Source organism: Lonchura striata, chromosome 3 (assembly GCF_050655825.1).
Source record: "Lonchura striata isolate lonStrDom1 chromosome 3, ASM5065582v1, whole genome shotgun sequence".
Classification (NCBI taxonomy): domain Eukaryota; kingdom Metazoa; phylum Chordata; class Aves; order Passeriformes; family Estrildidae; genus Lonchura; species Lonchura striata.
The window spans coordinates 93,075,911-93,096,666 of record NC_140705.1 but is presented as its reverse complement, the minus strand read 5'-3'; the positions used below and the strand labels follow the sequence as shown (position 1 = coordinate 93,096,666).

Sequence of the window (20,756 nt, the reverse complement as noted above, 5' to 3'; positions counted from 1 at the left end):
TGCTCTAGCCTAATAGTCACAGCAGAGACACCCACAAAGTTTCAGAAGTTCTCAGGAGGAATTACTCTCTCAGCACACTCAGAGCCACAGCAGTCAGGTCATCCCATTTTCAGCACAAGTCCTGCTTTTCTCTATTTCTAATTAATGAATTTTGCTTTATTGTTGACTCTGTCAAACTACCTACAGTTTAAACCCGCTATCAGATCAATACTAGCCTTTCCAATGTTCATCATTCAACTCTCAGATGCTTTTCCTTCCTTTTCTTTTTTTCTCTGTCTTCCTTAGGTATCTTAAGACCTTTGGAGAGACACTGTAAACTGTAAAGGCCCTTGCATACAACATAATTGTTTTCCAAAGTTTATGTTTAAAATACTTTTTTTCACAGTACTAAGTAAAAATACCTGGAGCTGTAAATGCCAAAATAACTTTGAACAACTTCTGTGTCCCAGTTAGATCACCCAGGTCCCCTACAGATTGTATGATCACAAATACACCTTCATAAGTGAAAACTATGACATATTTCTGTGATGGGCTACTCCTTTGGTTTCTATGCTGGTCATTAGGTTGGTCATTATAGTTAATTAAAGTTCACTTCAGCCATACCCCACAACCAGTTTAAAGAAGATATAACGTTTTGAGCCCCATAGAATACATTTATTCTAGAATATATTGCACTGCAGTGAAACTAAAATGTATATTAAAAGTATTTGCACAATTACATATATACAAATATTATATATATATATATATATATATCCCTAAAACCTATCAGCAGGAGGTTACACCACATCTCTGAGGTGATTAATGGCCTTGGCAAATTTGACACTGGTTTTGTAACAAGAAAATTTTATGAATTAATATCTTTACTCAGGAGGCACACCATGTTTAGCCTCATTTATCATAATTACCTTAAGCTATTTCAACATTATAATGAAGGCTAGGGAATCAATTTAATTGTTTATTTATTTTAGAAAAAATATTTTCCTATGTCATCATATCTGCTTTGCACTTGACCTTTTAATCAAAACACTCAAAGTCATTTCACCCCACATTCACTTACTGATTACTTTTGCTCAGGATTTGTGTGTTGCCTGAGTGCTGAACAACCAACAGCCAGAAGGGTGACTCATTAACACTAAACACAATTATTATGCTTTTTTAGGAGATAACTGAAATAAAGTCCTGATGCAGAACTGACCTCTTTGCATCTTCCTGAAGCTTGCGGAGCTGTAAGTCATAATCAGAGTGATGGGACAGTTCCCAAGGAACTGAGAGGAAGTGCCTGAGCCCATGTCAGAGATAAATAATGTTGCAATTGTGTTTTAAAGTTTTTAAAAAGTCTTTCTTCTTTTTTGTGATGATTGCAGCAATTTAGCTATATGAAAACTCAAAATCTGACCAGAAAGATAATCCACTTTCTTTGGGAAAAAGAAAACCAGCCAAATACAGAGCAAGATATCTGTTCTGAAGCTATATTTGAAAATAATTAATCAGAATAAACAAATTAAAAAAAAAAAAAAAAAACCCTAGAACACAGAATAAATTTTACATAAGCTGTACTTCAATACAGAGTGTAAAGTCACAAGAAAAAAAAAAGTTTTCCAATAAGCATTTTGCAAAAAGAAGTAACTTGCACCCTGATATTATCACTGGTTGCTGATCAGTGCTGCCCTGCAATTCCTCCTTACCAGATCAAACCTGAAAATCAGATTTCTCACTAAGTAAAGATTTTTTTCCAACTGAAGGAAAAGGAAAAAAAATGTCTCTGTAAAGTTTTTTAAAAGTTCATCCAAAGGAGTATTTCAAAGTCTGGATTGGAAAGAAACATCATTCAGTATAAGCACAAGTAGTTACAGAAGTACCATTAGGCAATGAAGTCTTGCTCTCACTCAATATATATGAAGAATATTGATAGTGGAACTCAATTACGAATGACAGAGAAAAATACTGAAAATTAATCTGAATAAAATGAAGGCTATTGATCACTGTCAACGCCCATGAAAAGCCCTTCCCAAAAGAAAAAAAAAACCCGACCAAAACCCAGCTCAGCATATTTAGGGAGATAATTGAAAGGTAGAACAATAAATCTGTTTTAATAACCACTTGGGTCAAATAGAAATCAGACAACAGAAGTCAGGTGGAAAAGAATCAGTCTAACAAATCCACATTTTACAAATAATGGGACTATACAGGACATGAATCATGCAACATATGTCTCAGAAAAAAAGTGCAGAGTTTGAAGAAGCCATTTCTACACTGGGTAATAAAACAGTTTGAAAATTAAACAAAGCAATTAAATCCAAAAATTTTAAAAAGTGAAACAGTGTGACTTTCCTCTCAAAGGAAACAGAGATATATGGTTTCCGGCTTCTGAATAGTACAATTCAGTAGTATTGCTGGAAGCTTGGTACTGGAAAATTAATCTATCAACCACTAACAGAGATGGTGAACAGAGGAGTTCAGATACAACCTGTCCTGATATTCAGTTGAGCGATAGAGAAGAACACAGATTTTTACCTGAAAGTTCTTCTAAAGGAATTTTATCTGAACCTTAATTTAACTAGAGTGGAAAGTTATAGTGTATTTTGTGTCTTCAGCCTGAGTAAAAGAATGAAAGATCCATTATTAGACACAGACGAAATAAAATATAGCAGCATTATTTGTCATTACTCCTGATGATATTTTATTCTTATTTTCACTGAGGTAATCTCATTAAATTTTTTTTATTATCCTGAATTACTTATAAATGAAAATGCTGAGTCAGAAAATGTGGTAACAAAAGTTTAAATTAATATGAAGCATATTCACAATATAACATCTTGAAGGTATCACTTTTTAAATCTTTTTAAAGATATTACTGTCAAAGGGTGGAATTTCATTACATTTTAAAATTATTAAAGTACTTGTAATATGGTCAACAGAGCTTTAAGAGGCAAAAATGTAACTCCTAAGTTTGCAAGAAATATGTCATAAAATGTTGCATAAGGTCTTTAGACAGTATTTAACTTTCCTTTTCCATATTCTGAAAGAAATTCAGATTTCAATGGTATTAATGTTAAGGACAAGATTCGTTTTAAGATTGTAATGTATCACTTAGTTTACCACTCCCCTATGAGGCAGAGGTCTGACTTTGTAAATCAAGATACAGATATTTGCTAAAACACACCAGAAACCTGTCCTTTATCTAATTCCTCTGCAAAACATGTAGAAAAGGCCCCTTAATAATCACGTCAGGAAAATATCATTAGCTCTCCATCTCTTTTTTATTACTTTTTGGTAGTTCCACACATTAGCATAACTGTTCTTTTCTCCCACTACCACCTTAAGAGTTCAGGAGGAAAGGATCATTAAACTATGAGCATTTTCTACTTTCATAAAAAAAAAAAAAAAGAACGTAAATTCTGCACCAACCATAAAGACAAACAAAAGGAGAACTTCTTGGAAATTACCTTTAATCTATGGGATAGGGCTGTCTAAATGCAAATGAATCTGCAAAAATCTTTACAGATATCTGGGAAAATTGGTGCTTCCAAAACTAGACCTAATAACCCAATTTCTGTGAAGGGAATGCCATCCTGGGAGAACTGTTTTTAGAGAGTAAATGCTGGAGACCGTTTAAGGAAAAAAAAAGCATTGTAACATATATTGATATTTATAGTACAGCACTATGTCAGTGATAAAAATGTAGGTAGCCCTATAAAAAATTCACAGAAATGCCTATATCAGATCTCCACACTACACCAAATTCCCAAGCATTCCATGGAAGATGTGGATTTCCTTCTTCACTCTCCAACGTCCCTTCCACAGACAGGTGTCAGACACTGCAGCACTTTGGTACTTCAGAGGGAAAAGGGAGAGGAGACTGAGCTGCCAAAGTGAATTCAAAGGATCAAAAGCAGGAAAAAAGGAGAACTACCCAGATTTGACACACTTCAATTCACTCTGTGACACTGCCCACTGCCAAACTTTCACAAGAATAATTTTTGTGAAAACCTGTACTGAAACTAATATTCATGTGCTTAAAAAATGACAGGAACCAAAGACAATGTCTTAATTTTTGTCACTTGTGAAAACAGCTTTAAATATTTTTTTGTGTAAATAATACATAAATCCTGTACATCAACTTGAAGATGGCAAGAGGGAGTATGGAGTGCAACCAGCTGACCCCAGTTTCCCCTTTCACCTGACATGAAAAAGGCACATTAACCATGAGACTTAATCAAATTCTGATTGCAGATGTTCAAATACTGGATATTCTCCTTCCTCTATTCCAGATAAAGGAGAAATATTGACATATTAAACTCATTTGAAAAATGAAATTCATCTGAACTGTTGTTTGTGTCTTTGAAGAGGGCAGCTTTCAGAGGAAAAAAACATTCAAAGGCACTGTCTCCATAAATTTAGCATCTCACAGAGACAATGAATATATGGAGAATTCCTCATGTCAAACTATTTTTTTTATGGCTGCTCTGTTAGATTGCAGCCAGTGGAGTTGATAAACAACCGGCACACAAATCTCCACTTTTACCACTCCATGTGAGAAGCTATTTGTGCCCAAGATGCATCCAGTCAGCCCCAAACAACTGAAAAATATGGACTCTTCAGCTCTGCTGAAGCAGCTCACCTGCTGAGCCATGGAGGCCACATCATTCTTCAGAATGATCCTGGTCCTTTTCTCCTTGTTGAAGTGACAGAATGTACCCAAGCCACTGTGACAAATAATCACTCTCTGTCATAGCTATTCCACACTCAAACCTTCTGATAATATTGTAGGATAAGATTACAAAGTGAACATGCATTTTGGCATTTGAAAGAGTTTTTGACTTTTCCATGGTCCTCCAAACCTTCCCTCCTTATTTTTCATGCTGGTAATCGCCTTGGTTTTGCTTCACAGAAGGGAGCTTCTCTTACATTTAACTCCCTTACCTTTGAGCAATGTCCAGTGTAAAAGACTGACCTGGGTAATTTGCTCATTTTGCATAAACATCAGCTGAAGTTCCAGGACTTGATTCCAGCCTCACTTCTCCTTGTTTTACAGCACAGCAAAGAAACAGCCTTCATTCCTTCTATGGTGTGCCAATAAGATGGAAAATTTCAAAACACATCATCCTCTGCACGAGTCTAATTTATTCCTTTGGATTACTGGGAAACTGATTTTGTCAGGAGCTCATATCTATATACACAGTCTATATGGGATTTTTGTTATTTCCAGAACTAGAACTCTTCCTGGCTCTACTCAAGGTCTTTCCCTCACACTTGCAGACTCAAGCCTTACCTAGTTGGAGTTTATGGCAGATAAAATAACCCCCTTTAGCCAAATGTCCAATCTTCTTGTTAGTTCAGGCAGAGATTTAGAGTCACACTCTTCACGTTTGGGTAGCTCACATCTCAGCAGCACTTCCAGTATGAACTCTGCCCTAAAAATTCATTCCAAGATGAAGAATGATTGGCATATAAGTTCCATACCTTAAAGTCTTTAACAAAAAAGTTCAAAAATGTTTTATTATTTTTAAACTGTAGGAAGAAGAAAAACAAAATAAAGCCAAAACTTAATTCTCAATGTTGAGCACAAAATATTTTTTCTCTTTGATACTGAAAGTCACTTCAATTAGACTCTGCTTATTAGATTCACTCCAAGCCTTATGTAGGTGGAATGAGGCTTGCTGGGGAAAGAAAATCTAAAAATTAGGAAGAGGACACAAAGAGCATGACAGAGTAAAGGGAAAGCTGAACTCATTTTCCTCCACTATAAAACCTTGACGTACTGATGTCTGGTGTGAGATAAAAGTGTTGGACTGATTACTCAGTCTTACTTTTGAGTCTTACTTTTCCTGTGTGCTGAATCTCTCCTGTGACAAGAATAAGGTGTTTGCATTTCAGACAACCATCCTGAGTGACACGGATTATATTAACGCCATCAGCATTTCAGGTTGAGTTGATTAGCATGCAACCCAGACAAGTGACCTGGTAGGCTGCAACCATCACAGCAGGACTTCTGATTCCAGTACTGCTTCCAGAAGGCAGGCAACTTAAAACTATGCAGCCAAAAAACTTGGCAGGCTCTCAGTTTCATTCAGGCAGGCTTACTGAAGAACTTTCTCGATCAATAAATCAAACAGAACTTAGATAGGAAGCTCCCTTCCAATTCCAGCCTGCAATAAAACTACATGTAGAGATACTGGCATTTGCTTTAGAGACTGGTTTGAGACATGTTTCCTGTTGTTTGCAAGAGATCAAACTGCTAAAGAAAGCAGCTTTTTTACACTTCGGATAGCACCTTTGCCAAAGATGCATGGCAGAGCTATATAAAGCCCTATTGAGGAGACTATATTGACAGAGCCCAATTGACAGAGACTATATTCCCACTGTAAGGTAAATTCTTGACATGTCTGGCTGGATCATGTTCTTCCTTGGCACTTGACATACCAAAAATACAATAAAATGAAAAAAAAAATCACTGTACCTTTTATCACTGATGCCTTGAAAACCCTTCAAGTCAGAGGATGAGCTTCCAGCTTCAGCAAACAGCACATTCTCTGCAATCAAGGCATCCAAGCTGTTGATAGAGAACAAACTTCTAGTAAAATTTTTTCAGAGGGCTTATTAGTTTAGAGACTGCAGATGAAATTCAGATTCAAACACATGCAGAACCACAAGGTTTTGAAATTGCCTGAAGTTGCACCTTTCTGGATGACAAATGTCCCGTTAAGATAGAATTCACAGTCATGAGCTCAGTGACACCCATTCCTTGGTTAGTCCTGCCAGGCCCTTGGACCATTTTCTGCTATAGCAAGTGTTCTAATACCTCAGATTTCAGCTTTCCTCTTCCAACTACCAGAAACCAGTCAGGATTCTTTTTTTTTTCATTAGTTGTCATGTATTCTCTCTGCATTTCTGCCAACAGCAGAGATGTGCAATGGCCCTAATGAATTTTACATGTTCACTTGAAAAAGAGCCAACTCTTTTAGCTACTTCATCTCAATACAAGTTGCATTGATTCCCTCACAGGTCAGTGAACATACCACTAAAAATCTGACCTAGCAATGTCTTGTAGTATGGATTAGTAGTGAGATAAATTGTAATAAAACCTTACTTTGCTAAGTTTCAAAAAGAAAATAATTAGACTATCCATAAAGCAACCTTCTTTAGCTGTAGGAAAAATAAAAACTCAGTGAAACCAACAGACTTCCAGAAGGAATTGGAAATTTGTCCTCAAAACCTTAAATAGGGTAGGGGAGTGCTACTGACATTGTTCCATATGCACATGGGAGTGTCTCCATCTTCAGAATGTGGGCTGGTATTAATTGCAGAATAGCTAGGAGTTTTAGAAGTAGATAAACTTTTAACTTGAAATTTGTAAAATTTAACTTGAAGTTTATAAATACTCGTTGTTACATTTTGTTTTCTTATCTCATTGCTTTTTCAAGTAAATGTTTCTTATCTCTACCCATGAGCTTTACCTTTTTGTGTCCCCAGTTCTCCTCTGCACACCACCACAGGGGGAATGGGGTTGTGTGTGTGAGCAGCTGATGGTCTGGCGTGTTTTGGTAGCAACACTAAATTGTGGAACACCATTCCCAAACCACAATAAATTATTATACAAGAATTGAGACTTGTGACAAGATGCTATTGATGTTCTTAAAAGATCCTGCCTGCCCTGAGCCTAGCTTGACCTCTGTAGAGTGGCTCCATGTGTACAGACTCAGGAGAGGAGTTTTTAGAAGATTAGGAGGACAGTTACTTCTTTCCAGTTCAAAATGTCTCTTATGGACAATCAAACCAAAATTATCCCTAGTACTGGTTTCTCAGCTAGAACAGAGGAGAATGAGTGAGAAGTTTGCCATGAGAGGCAGTCAGATGCCTAAGCTTAGGCAACAGAAATAGTGGAGAGGCTGCCACAGTCCAGCCTGTTTTTGCAGAAACCTCTGGCAAGCATTTCACAATCAGCACACACAGAATAATCATCTACAGAGAAGAACCACTGTGATTCAAATTATTGAAAAAACCCAAACCAACAAAACTGAAGTAATTTTGTGGCTGTTTTTTGCCAAAATGCCAACATGAAAACAGCTTAATCTTCTGAGATAGCACGCAGAGCCTTGCACTGACAACACATATTTCACACTTATATTTTACATTTTGTAGGTAACAGCATGTAATCCACTGCAGTTTTATTCCACAACCTTAAAGAATTTCATGCACATCAGCTAATTACTCCTGACAAGACTCCTCTGAGGTAAGTGTGAATGTACAATTTGCATTTTATAGGTGAGGGATTTTAGACAGAAGAAAATATTCCTGTCTCACACTTCTGCAAGCCCATTGAAAAATAAATCTATATTAACTAAGGGAATCCCAGATTTGACTAAAGTAATCAATGTCAAGGTTCAGTGCTGGACATTTTGTTCTTTTCACTGATGTGTGTGCTCATTCTAAAATATCACAGTATCTTCCTCTGGTTTCTGTAGGAAAACTTTCAGCAAGGATATTCCTTTCCTGATTAGCTGCTTGAAACCTGACACAATATAAGCCCTTGAGGAAACCAGGGATTTGGGTTAGATATCTTTAAAAGCTGGCAAGCACTTCCCAACTAGGCATGGTTAGGCATGCCTTCCCTAGGAGAGACACTGCTGAGGGATGAGACATCTCCAGTGGAACTGCTGGCAGGGAGCAGGAGAGGAAACCTGGTGCCCATGGTCCCTCTGGGGTGGCACCAAGCAGCTGGGATGTCTCAATTCCCAGCTGGGGAGTCATGGAATTCCATAACTCTAACCCTGTCCCTGACAGCTCCTCACTTAGCAAGCTGCTGGGCTCCACAGACTGCTGAAGGAGAAACATCTCTGGCCTGCTCTGCTTCCCAGGCTGTCACCACATGCTTGTAGCTCCAGTGCAGATTATATAATTGATGAACTACCTGGAAACAAATATAGAGCCATTGTTCAAAGACCCACACAGAACATTTCACTTTGCTTCTCCCGCAAAACCCCTTCCACTGAAAGTGTCTTTACGTAAGAATTTTTAAAGTAAAATATAAATTGTTCCACTCCAATTAAATAATTTATATATTTATATATATATATATATAATATTAAAGGAAAATTACTGTTTTCATCAACAATTCTTTCAGAAAAATACTATAGTTCCTAATTTAGAACATCTAGAACTGTATTTAGGACTGTTAACACTTCAAAGAAATTGCTTACTGTTTACTGATACCCAAGTCTGGATCAACCTTAATTCTAATGCTGAAAGATGAAGAAGTTGGAAAACTTAGTGAAGCAAAAGGGGGAAAAATATCTTATTTCACAAGGGAAAGTTTCAGTTTTGCTTTCTACCATCAGCAGTCTGTGTCCAGCTATGAGGATAATTGCTCATGCACACCTACACCAAGAGTTGAACTTGATGAGGTTTTGTGGATAGAATTTTTCCTATTTGGTCTTATTACTCAAGAGATTTCTAGCCTATCAAACCAAAGCCATTGCAGCTTCCAAATTCATGTTAAAAAAAAATTGTAAAAATTATTAAAAATATACCTGCCTGGAAAGTAGCAGTAAGCATGAACTTGAGGAGAAGCTGGGAGGAAGATGCAGGAAAGATGAGTCAAAACAAATGAGATTCCCCCACTATGTAACAAAAGGTGAAAAATAAAAGCAGATTTTTAACTTAGTTTATGTACATTAAGAGAACATAAAATAAATGTGTTTCCTTGCAACCCACGTCTCTGCAACTATCCAAAACTAAACAGGGTGGCTAAAATGCTACCCTGTGATAGTAGTTAAGGACCTGCAAATACTTCATTTTTTTAGCTTTCATGGAAGGTGGCATCTTTTAGGTAAGTGATATATAATTTCTGCAAAATCAAGGCATGTGTAAAGTGTTCACTATGTGCATTCTCTTTTCTTGCTTGTATTTTGCAAAATATGTGATGAAAGGTTTATTTACTGTGATTTTTCACTGTTCTGAATTCAAAATGCAAGTCAACTGCTGCTTGATTTCTGTTCAAAAATGCAAAGATACAAAAAGCTAGAGAAATCCTTTAATATTAAAGGTCATAAACCCACCTAACACAAGCAGGGCACTTAGACAATTTAACACAATGCATCGAGAAACAATAGGCCATAGAGCTTGTGGCACAAACATCCAACTTTAGCAGATGTTCTCTTTGCTGTGTTCAAGCCTTTTTCCGTGCCCTGAGATATTTATGGAAGACTCACTTCCACTGCAATCCTGGGTGAGAAGTGATACTTGGATGTGCAGCACCGTAAAAACAGCTCTGCAAGCTGACAAAATCCTGTGGTAAAGACCCACTGGAATAAACATTGTGTGCAGGGAAAAGAAATGTGATAGATGTCAGTGAAAACTGCAGGAAATGTAGTGTCTGCACGCAGCACTCCCTGTGGCTAAACCCATCACTCCCACTGGCACATGAAATGCTTATTCTCTGGGGGGAAAGCAAAGCATTAGACAGCTAGATCAGAAGAATGAAACAGAGCTTCAAAGTTCTCAAGTAAGATGAGAGCAAAGAAAGCTTTACATGGTTGGTTGGGAATGGATGGAATAACAGATGTGTTGTGAGCACAGCCTTTATGGGAAAGCAGTGCGTGGCTCTGAGACCCTGTTATGATCCCATTACAGGAGATGGCTCTGCCCAAATTAAGGTGCAAACAAGACCATCTGCCAAAGGCAATAGCAGGGATTTTGTTTAACAGTAAATGAATGTGAGGGACAGAGATTGAAAGAAGTAGAAAAGAGGGGTGTGGAGAAAGAGAAAGATTAAGCAGAAGATAGGTGAGGACCCAGTGGAGTCCTGTTGGTCTTTCTTCACCCTGGGCTTCTTGATGGGGGTTCTGAAGTCATACAAAACTCTTAATTATTTCTACATTTTAACAAACAATTTATTCTTATTGGCTACACAGTTCTCCTATTCTATTGGTTAATGAACGATTCCCTCATTTCTAATGCTAATTATTCCCATGTGCAGTCTTCCTCTTCTTTTGAGTTGGTGGTCAGGATCTGCCCTGCTGGAATTATCCTTTATCCACTTAGCGCTGATTTCAGACCATTGCTGAGTTGGCTTACCTTGTGGCCCAAAATTTCTGCATTCTTCTTGTCCATTATCAGTGATACATTCTTCTCCCCCAGATTTACCTCTTCTTAGGCCTGAGACAGTCAGACAGCAGCACCACCTTTATCTTGTCTCAAGTGCTTCTTTGGCTTAAGCCCTTATCCTCCCTGCTTCTCTTACTCTGATCTAGTTTAAAGCTGTTATAGACACAACCAAGGCTTGTGGGGGAGCCTCAAGCACATTTAATCTCCTCACAACTCTGTTTCCATGTGAAGCAAGGCCATGGCCCATGGGAGATCCTGGGCATGTTCCAAAGTCTTCCTCAGTCTCAAAAAGGTGGGTCAACACAACAACATTCATCTTCTGGAAAACTGAGAGGACAAGATAAGCACATTTTAAAAACTGTATTAACGTCACCACTATTAATATTTTCTGTTCTGTTATTTGGAATTGGGAAGTTAACACAAAATCTTCACTGAAAAGAAACACAACATTGTCTTGCTACATTTATATGGTCATAATGATCTTGCATCCCAAAAAAGGGGAAAAATAATAGGAGATTACTCGCGCCAGGAACCATTTGGGTCTCTTGGCTGTCATTGCAGTTACAGTATGCAAATAGATGTATGCAGCTTAAAGCCTTGCTCTGATCTGCTCTCTTATTTCCCAAAGACACACTCAACACTAATGACTACCTGCATGACACAATGGAACTCATAATTACTTTTCATTTAACAAAAACTGCAAACGTTAATGAAGAGTTTTGAGTATTTCCCATATCTCAAGATACTACTTCAGGTGTCTTAATCAGCTTGTAAGCCTGCTTAGTGTAATAAAGATAAACCAGACTGGTAGGAATTAGATACTTTTGGTGACCCCTAATTGTAAAACTTCAAGCAAAACAGCAGGGAAATCAAAATAAAAAACAAAGAAAAAAAGCCCCATGGAATGATATACTAAATGACAGATGATTATAATGAAGCACAAGAGTGACACATCTAAGGATTATTTATTCAATAGGTCAGAGACAAAAGTACATCAGTGAAGAGGCTTGAAATTTCATTGAGTAAACAGAGACAGAGAGGAAGAAATTAACTAAGATGAGGAAAAGTCAAGCCATCTCTTCATAAAAAGAGATGAAGGAGTAAATTAATTTCACTTTAAGATAAAGAATGGTGCTATGAAAAAGGCAAAAGAAATGACAGCTGGGAAAGGACAGACAAGAAACTATATGCACAAATTGAAAATTATAAGTTTCAACAAGTTTTCCTAATTTCCTGAGTTGGAGGAGGAAAGGGGGGGGGGGGGGGGGGGGGGTTAGAAACTAGAATAAGAATAAAGACACAGTGGTTTAGATGAGCTAAAAACCCCTAAAGATTCTGATAATCCAGATGAAAATTACTGTAAATTATTACCTTGTGAAATCTCTTATCTTTGGAAAATTAGTGGTGGTTGTATCCGAGCTCTTAGCAATAGTCAAAATATCTTCATCTTGGCACTATCATAAGAAATGGCAAAAAACAAATAGCTGTAAAAGAGTCTTAAATTACTTCTTTTGGAGGATTTGTTCTCAAGGTCAGTCAAGCAAATAAATTGTGGTGACCTACCCATCAAGCTTTACAAATTTTTTGTATCCCTTTGAAATTTGTACAAACAAGTTATTTTGCAAAATGCATTTAAGAGAATTTAATTAGTAACTCTCCTAATGCCAGAGCTGTAGTTTGTGACACTATAGATCTTCATCATTCAATATTTGAAAAGCGAGCATCATTGGACAATTGTATTTGTACATTTAGGATTGTTCTGTTGAAAAGTCCATGATCTTAGAATAGATTTGGAACAACTGCTGCATTCAATTAAAAATGGCTTTTTTTATCTTTATGCCTCAGTTTCCAATTAGCAAAACAGAAATATCTCCTTTCCTGATTGTAAGAATACATTTTTTATGTTGCTCAGTTACATATTCCAAAGGTTAATTTATAGATAAATGTGTAATTTCTGCCAACAGTCATGCTAGACAACTATCTTTTGTTCTTAACATGAAAACAATTTATTATCAAATTCCTTACAAAGGCTGTAAAACAAAGACAAGGAAAAGGAGAACCTAGTTTGATGGAAAAGAAAGTGTAAAACATAACCAACTCTAACTGTGCAATTGTGCTGTCCTGGTTCTGTTCTGTGTAAAACCAATCTTTAATTAGAGATTTTCTAATAAATATAAATCCCTATGTTCAATGTATGTAGTCTTCAAAAACCTTCAAGAGCAGTGTGGCAAACTGATTTTTCTTGCAAGAACTGCAAAATGGCTAAAGAACCTAAAAAACCCTTAAACTTTTGTATTCATAAGAGCTGTAGCAGATTACCAGTGAGCCACTCAAAAAGGCTCTCAAAATCATTCAATCTACTATTTTAATTAACAACTTTGCCATTGGTCCATTGGTGTGGACTCCTTAAGACCTCCTGAGGGCATGAAGCTGAATGGTGCCATCAAAAAAGGAAATACCATTCAAAAACCTAAATGACCTTGAAAGCAGAAATAAAAAAAAAATGGGTTGAGGTTAACCAACGGCAGGGGTCAATGCTGGCAAAGAACAACTTGAGCTGGCTGCTCATACATTTAGGCTGAAAATCAGAGGGATGCTTTAAGCTGTCAGAAGGGCAGTAACAGCTTTCTGAAATGCTGCCAGAGTGACAGAGGAACAGATTTCCAAGTCTGCTGGTCTTGCGGACTCCACTTCTCTTGGATTCAGCCTCAAAGCCTGGGAATATTCAAATTTCAAAGCAAAGCTATATGCTGCTTTCCAAATTGTAGTTTACTAATAGCATCTTGGTAAGTACAAGGATATGATGATTAAGAAATTGCTGAATGAGTACCTATATTTCATATCTCTGTTTCTTGGTCTTGATGCAAATATGTTGTTCATCCAAGCAAGACATGAATCTTCTCTGGGGTATCTTCAAAACCCCAATGAACTCACACTTGAATTTAAAACCACCCCCAGCCTTAACTAATTTCTGCTTCAGTGCCCCTAAAATGTGTTTCTTAAAAGACTCTTCTTCTAAAAGCAGACCTTTAGAGAAAGAGCAGAATGTATTCATTCCTTCAGTATTAAAAAAGTAACACAAAATTTATTATGTACATAAATCTTCTGTGAAAGAATGAATCAAGAAAGAAAAAGAAATAACATTTTATGATATTGCAGTAATGAAAAAGGCTTAGAACAACTGTGAAAAGGTGGGTAAAGAAACCATGATAGAATAGTTGCATCTGACCTACTCTTTGCACTCAAAATAAAAATTAAAACCATCAGAGGGGGGTAGTTTTATTGAATGATCAAAAATAAGAAGTTCAGGATATAATCAAATAATGTATCAGTAAACCTCCACACAAACTCAGGCAGGCTCTTTGTATATCTGGTATAGGCAGTGAGAGAACATTTCTTCTTTGTTTTCCCTTTGCATGGTTCCTTTACATCAAAACAAAGAATACAGAGATGACAATGAGCACTGTGAGTTATGCATTGTCAAATATACTCTGTTGCAGAGCATCTTTCTCAATGAATGGAGAAATAAATCCCTAGCAAGGAGGAAAGGAATACAGATTAAATCTGGCTACTTCGTTTTAATCGAATTTACTATATTTTAGTGACTGTGTATGAAGCAAGCATAGAAAAATGGCATAGAAGAAAAAAAAAAGACACTTTTGGTTTGTGCAGACAATGGAAGGAGCAGGGATAATATCCTTCTCACAGTGACAGAAGACTAAAAAGTCTTTTAACTGAGCTTCAGCCACATTTTCAGCAAACAATGACTAATGTTTTCTATGATATGAAGACTTTCCTGCAAGACTGAGATGGAGCACATTCAATAAGCAGTGTGCTTCACTTCATTATCTTGTGACTGTTCTTCCTCAAGTACCCTTAGAGGGTGAAGGAGTTTAATCCTTTAAACGTCCTTTGAAAAGTGAGTGAACACATAAATCTCCATCCATACCTACACACAAGTACACCCCTAGACACACTGGCCCTTTCCTGGTCACTGGGAAAACTGTACAGTTTTAATTCTTATACAGTAGGATTTTGATACAAAAACTGAGGATTTCATATGCCTCAGCTAGGTGTTAGTTATGTTCTTCAAAAAGATAGAGCCAAATGAAAATGTTTATTTAGTCTAAACAAAGTTTTAAAAGAAAATATGCAAAATGTATTTTATTGATACCTTAAAGTTACTTGAAGAGGGGTATAATTCACTTAAAAGAGAAATATAACAGCAGAGATATATCTAAACCTAATAAAGCTGGAAGAGAATGGAAAAACCTTGAGGGAAATAACAGACTACATTAAACCTTGAAGGAAGACTGATTCTGAATTTCACATAAAAGTGCAGTGTACAAATATGTCTACTTGGGGCTTTTTCTGGTCTTGCAGTTTACTCTAGATGAGACATGCTGCGAGCTCTAACTTCTGTGAACGTTATATTAAATCAGAGGGCTTTGAAACACTCTTCAAATGAGATGAGCTTCATATCTTGCAGACAGAAATGCCACCCTAGCTTAATCATCAGCAGACTGTAGAGAAATCTTGGTTCTATAAATTTTAGCAGGTATGTAATTGTGTCACAGGCATTTGAAGCCATGCTTTCACTTCAAACTATGTAAATCCCAAAAACATTGTTATAGCCTTATTACCTACCTTGCCTGTTTGTTTTCCATCAGTTTAATCACTGCAAGTTACCCATTATTTCAAACACAGAAGTGAGAGCTTTTGAATGGTGACAAATATCTTATGATAGTCTTCATGGAAATGGTAAATCCAGTTGTACTTTGTCTGCTCATAATGAACTCCTCGATGATAATCATCTGCTACTAATACAAAACTCTCCACTTGAATGAAACTTTATGAATATTAAGTAGGAAAAAACCCCTACTTGGAAGAGTTGACTATTCAAAATAAGAAAGACAATATCTGTTTCTTACAACCCAAAGAAGAAAAGAAAAATTACCCAAAAGAATTTCAGTTCAGCCATTTAACAATTATTATTGTTGCTCCCAGTATCTGTTGTTCTGAACACCAAGGGGGAAAAACATTGTCAAATCCTGCAGTGAAACTTCTAATTAAACAGTAGTCAAGATTTCATAGGATTTTTATTTTTACTCTGTTCCAGTACTTTTTGTTGTTTGCTGCAGGAAGAGTTCCATTAATTTCAACAAAAATTCTCAGTGGAGCAACCTGGAGCAATTGTACTATTCACAGTAAGGATATCAGAATCTCTTTTGCCATTATTTCGACTGAGAAGCACTTGAACAAAGAACTTCAGCTGAATATAGCAAGGATTTTAAGCATTCTCTTAAAGATCACAGAGATAGTTTTTTCACTTGCAGGTGTCAGAACTGTTTGTCCTTTTGACTACTTGATGCTCCAGATTTATAGGTGTCCAGTCAACAACATGTCATCAGGATATGATACAATCACACAAGGTAGGAGAAGAGAGAAAGCAGAGGAGGTGAGAGTCATTATCTTTGTCAAGGGCAGCAGTCAAATCAAGAAGAATAAGCTAGAGGCACACACTTTAAATTGATCAAGGGATGGTTCATTAGGAGCCTTGCTTCTTTCTGCTTCTGAGGTAGGGAAAGGGCAGAAGGCAGACAATAAAGGCTTGAGAAGAGAGATGCAGGAGAAACCGCTGCAGCAGAGGGGTTTAGGAGATAAACAAAAGGAAAGGAAGGGGGTAAAAAGTGACCTGAACCTGAGGTGGGAGATGGAAAAGTTTCCTTAGCAGAAGATACCACAAAAGCATGATTTTAGGCAGTGTTGAGAGAAAGGCAAGAGCCCCCAAAATGCTTGAGTGGGGAGGAAACTGAAGGAACAGGTAAAACTCTCTCAGAATAAGATCTGAGGTGGTCATCTGACTCCAACACTGTAGTAAGCAGTGGTACTTGGGAAGAGCTAGGAAGGAAAAAAGAAGAAATGTTCAAAGATGATTCTGGGCACTTCAAAACAGAGATATCAGAAATGTTCATATAAATTTCCTATGGAGACACCAGTTTTAAGATGTGGGTGGGAGGAAAGGAGAACTCTTTCTCATTATCTGTTTGTTTATGTGTTTCTCTTATTTTTGTTAAGCTGGTGTGTAATTGTGCTGCCTTGGAAAGGTGATGATGAACCAGAAAAGGACTTGAAAAGGTTTGTCTGGATTCATTACCTTTTTAATGACTAGAAGTTCCCAACACCAGTTAGAAAATTATAAAAAAAAAAAAAAAAAAAAAAGCTGCTCAACACAAGCTAACAGACTTTGCGCCCTTGACATTCTGCAGCAGTGCAAACACAAACTACAATTCTGGTGAAATAAAGATGTGTGTTAACAATAACAAAAAAAAAAAAAAAAATCCAAGTCTTATATTAACAAGTAAGTAGCTTTTTTTGCAACAGTGATGCTTTCCAAAGCTTTTTTGGAGACAAAAAAAAACCAATCTTCATCTATACCTTTATATTAAAAAAAAATTAGATTTTGGTCTTTTAATCAATATCTTCATTGATTTTAATTAAAATGGAATGAAGAGATGTGGGAACTCATTCAAATAACATCTCAATTAGGCATTAGGGATTCATATGCAGTTCATACAGTAACACTTACATTGCAGGCAAAGTTTTGCAGAAACAGTTGAAATAATGGAGTTCAGGGCTTTCAGCTGCTGCTGAGCAAAGCAAAGGCATGGTGGGACATGGAATCACCCCAGGACAGCAAGTGGTCACTTCTGCCAAAGGTGTGTTGGACCTAGGAAAGCTCAGGCTGCTGTGGGAAGAAGGCAAAGGACTTCCGCCAATGTAAATCTGTGCTCAAGGCCACCAAGGTACCACAGCCAGCAGAGCCTGTGGTCTCAGGAGCTCTCTGCATTTTGGGGAGCATCATTTCCCCTTTCTGAGCCTCACAGGAAATACCTGTGGACATACATGTGATGTGTCCAGAGCTCCATCAGTGCTGCTGCCCCAGACTCTTATCAGGCAAACAGGAAACTTTTAGTGAAATGGAAATGGAAAACAAACAACCCATTAACATAAAACTAGATTAACACTTATTTATACGCTGTCATTACCACTTCATGCCAGATGGGAAACACAAGGAGTGTGCAGGTGAGAGGCTGCCACCTGTCAAAACCAGGTCATATGAAAATCTTCCTTTTATCTTTGCTCCTTTGGAAGCATTAACAAAGACCAAGGCATTGGACTTTAATTTTGGATTTTTTTATTCTTTCTGTTTATTACACACCCACAGAGGCCAGCTGTAACAGGTGACAGGAAATACTGAAAGGTTTCAAGGGTCAGAGAAAAAACACACTTTACAAAACTTTAACATGTGGCCACAGACAGACATATTCAATGCATTTTATTTGACAGACGTGATGACAACAATGAAATGCAGAAGTTGAAACAACTTCCAGGAAATCTGAAAATAAAATAGCACATATAAAATGTCATTTCACAGAAGTCTGAGCTACATGGTGCCACAAACTGAGTCCTTCCTTCCAATTTGGCCAAAACAGAATGTAGAAGATGAAAAGCAATAGTGACATGAAGGTTAACACCATGTCACAACAGAGATACCTCAGGGCAGTATGTCAAAATGAGAAAATAGAGTGGTTCAATTTTCTATAAACATGTTTATATAATTTGATTTGTCTTTACATATATTTATACATATAGGTATCACACAAATTGACTTCAAATGCATGCACAGTGCTGACTGAATATACCACATCTGTGAGCACACTACATGACCCCAGTAAAACTCTTCAAACAGCCCTGAGGGACGTGGACACCACTGGCAAGCCCAGGAGCTCACGTGCTTTTCTTTAAGACTCCCTTAGAAAACACAGGCATTGGGGAATTCAAATAAAAGTGCATCTAAAAAATCCGATTTTTGCAGCTTTTCAGCAGAAGTCATCAGAGGGGCCCTTGGTGGTGCATGTGGCTCTTTCCAGGAGCTGGCAGAGGGATGCTACCCTCTCCAGGGCTCAGCCAGCTCCGGTGCCAGTGGGCTCCTCGCTTCCCACACCAGGGCACTGTCACAGTTATTTTGTTTCTGTGTCCCCTCCAGCTCTCAGTGCTCTTCTCTCTGAGTTTCTGACTCCACAAGTGCCAAGATTAGATTTAAAGGGTAGTTAACAGGATTTTTGCTTAAAGTCTTTCTATCACTTGTATTTATAGCTTAATCCATCAAAAGATTCTTGTTTCGGCCCTCTTGTTTCAAAGCAAGCTTCTTTCTGGGGAAAACAGATCACAGCTAAAGTGATGAGGTTTGTAAGGATGTTCCAAAACAGCATTAGAGGGAAAAGAATCAAACCATCTCTGTGTTTCCTTATGCAAGTTTCATTATCACTAGCTCACTGAGGCTCACAAAGCTTTCAGATACAGAAATAAAAGACTTTCTGACCAAAATCACTGTCACAGGTTCTTTTTAAGGCTGGGAAAGGGGAATACACATGATGACAAAGCAAATCAATGCCCTGAAGAGTTTCAATAATGTGCTATGGGTCTGCCCATAACTGGGGTGTTTTTCTGAGCTGTAGTCTGGAAGCCAAATTTGCAAGGAATATTTAAGCTTTTAAGATGATTACAGGTGACTATGCAGATTTATGAAAGGGTCTAATGGAGTTAAGCACCTTATTTCCCCTGACTTTCAGTGGTTTTTAGGCACTTCTCTCCTTATTAGATGCCACAATTTAATTTCCCCTTTAGCTATACTTTTTTCAGAATACCAAAGCAAAACACTCCCTTACAGTAATTCTTCTAATTAAATATTGTTGACTCAAATATGCTAAAAAATCTAAAACCATGAGCATTTTTTTGGTCAGATATTTACCTGTTCCTCTAAGATATTGCACCTGCCTTTGCCGTTTTCTGGTTCCACATCATAAAGTAGGAATAAACAGAAAACATTCTTATATTCCTGGAGTAAAAATCCTAAACAGCTTGCTCCCCTCTAAAATGGCAACCACTGTGAAAACCAGAAGCAACACATATATTTGTATATTTTTGCAAAGGAATAGAAATCTCTGAGCTCTGCTCCTCAGTGATCTGTCTGTTACAAACTGTCACTTAAATACAAATCCATCATCGTCTTATGCATCCATGCTATAGACTTCTCCCCACAACCTCTGAGAATGTGCCTTCTTCCTCAACCCCTTAACCAATAAAACAGATTTCTACCAGGCAGCTGTGAAGTGTTTATGCTTGCTTAAAATCCTGTCGTCCTCAAGAACACAGAAACCACAGGGATTGCCATATCTGATCAGCTCAATGATCCATCTCAGCCACTCTGTCACCCCCAGCCCTTGCCAATATCTGAAGGGAGCATAATGAAGCTGTTCTTAAAAGGGTGCTTGTTATCACTGCGCAGAGTGCCCAAGATGCCATTCCCAAGGATCAAACAGGCTCCTCATCTTGTTCAAATTACAGACAGGAGAAGACACAGCTGTCATTTAAAACCTGCAGAATTCCATGAGTTGGGAAATGTGTTGGCACAGAACATGATGAATGAAAGAATGATGTTTGCTCCACTGAGATCAATTGATTTACAGTGATTTGTGGATCTGTTTCAAATCACCCAACTTGGAAGTTTCAAAAGGGATTCTTCTTTTTCTTTGTTAGTTCTTAAGCACAGGTAGCCATCTAATGAACTAATAATATTTTAG

General features: G+C 37.4%; 1 long non-coding RNA gene across 1 annotated transcript in view; it reads right to left on the bottom strand.

The window, feature by feature from the left end:
* Positions 1-1,335: 1,335 nt before the first annotated feature.
* The window catches only part of LOC146768016 (uncharacterized), a 62,050-nt gene continuing 42,629 nt past the window's right edge, over positions 1,336-20,756 (bottom strand). Inside the window, exons 3-4 of the long non-coding RNA XR_014954454.1 lie at positions 6,464-6,556; positions 1,336-5,417 (exon numbers count right to left, since the gene is read on the bottom strand). This is a non-coding gene — a long non-coding RNA (uncharacterized LOC146768016). The remainder of the gene's footprint in view (positions 5,418-6,463; positions 6,557-20,756) is intronic.